Consider the following 1,197-nt stretch of genomic DNA (forward strand, 5'->3'; position numbering starts at 1 on the left):
CCCAGTGGAAACAACCTCCAAGATAGCCCCTAATGAGCTTCCCTCTTGATGTCCATGCCCGTGAGTAGTCTCTTTCCACATTGTCTCAGGGTTTGTCTGTGTGGCCAATAGAACACAGTAGAAGTGATGGTTGTCAGTCCCAAGGCTAAGTCATCAGAGACCTCATGCTCCCTGCCCTGCCCTCTCTCTCCCTCTCTCGGGTTACTCACTCTGGGGGAAGTAAGCTGCTATGTTATAAACAACCACAAGGCAAGGAACTGAGGCCTCCTGCCAACAGCCATGCACATGAGTGAGCCTGGAAGCAGATTCTGCAGCCCCAGTCAAGGCTTCAGATAACTGAAGCCCCAAAAGACATCAACCCCATGAGACACCCTGCAACCATCCAACTAAGCTGCTCTCAAATGCTTTTTTTTTTTTCTTTAATGAATGAGGCAATTTATTAACCCAGGATACCTTGTTCTAATGCTTCTTGTTGGCAGCTGCCACCTCTCCAGCAATTCCGTCCAAATCTTTCTGATCCTGAGGTGTCCGTTTGTGGCCCCCATCTTGTTCCTTTTCCACCATTTTCAGCCCCTCCAGGGCTTGAAGGATTCAGTGAGCCACACTCTTGGAATCTCAGCTGACGTGGCTGGGCATGACACCATTTCTCTGACATCTTCCATAGATCTTGGTCATGGAGCCAACCCCAGCACCACCTTGGTGGTACAGGTGCCACGTTGTAGAAGCAGCTTATGTGTAGAACTGGTTCTAATCTCTCATCTCAGAGAGTAAGCTCTTTGTGCTTGGCCAGTTTGGTGATGCCCACCCATTCAAGGACATTCAGCTTACTGGACTTTATGAGGAAGGCTACTTGAGCTCTGATGAACTCCTGCTGATTCATGTCTTCTACAATAACTCCAGGAATTGTGCCACCTCTGCGCTGCCAACCAGGGGAACAGCTGTTCTCAAATTCATGATCCACAAAAATTACGAGATAATAAACACTTGTTATTTTAAGCCACTAAGGTTGGAGGTTATTTGTTACACAGCACTAGATAACCAATACACAATAGACAGCCCTTGCACATCAATCTCATTGCACCCTGCAATCCAGACCTCCCTGTCTCCTATGTCTTCTCCAGCCTACGTCCTCTCCAGCATCTAGCCTGCCCAGTTCTCATACACTAACATTCCCATGTCACTGCTTCAACTGTGACA

General features: G+C 48.0%; 1 pseudogene; it reads right to left on the reverse strand.

Moving 5' to 3' along the window:
• Positions 1-426: 426 nt before the first annotated feature.
• LOC108281801 lies at positions 427-961 on the reverse strand (annotated as a pseudogene).
• Between the last annotated feature and the right edge of the window lie 236 nt (positions 962-1,197).

The sequence above is a fragment of the Cebus imitator genome, unplaced genomic scaffold (assembly GCF_001604975.1).
Source record: "Cebus imitator isolate Cc_AM_T3 unplaced genomic scaffold, Cebus_imitator-1.0 Scaffold231, whole genome shotgun sequence".
Lineage (NCBI taxonomy): Eukaryota > Metazoa > Chordata > Mammalia > Primates > Cebidae > Cebus > Cebus imitator.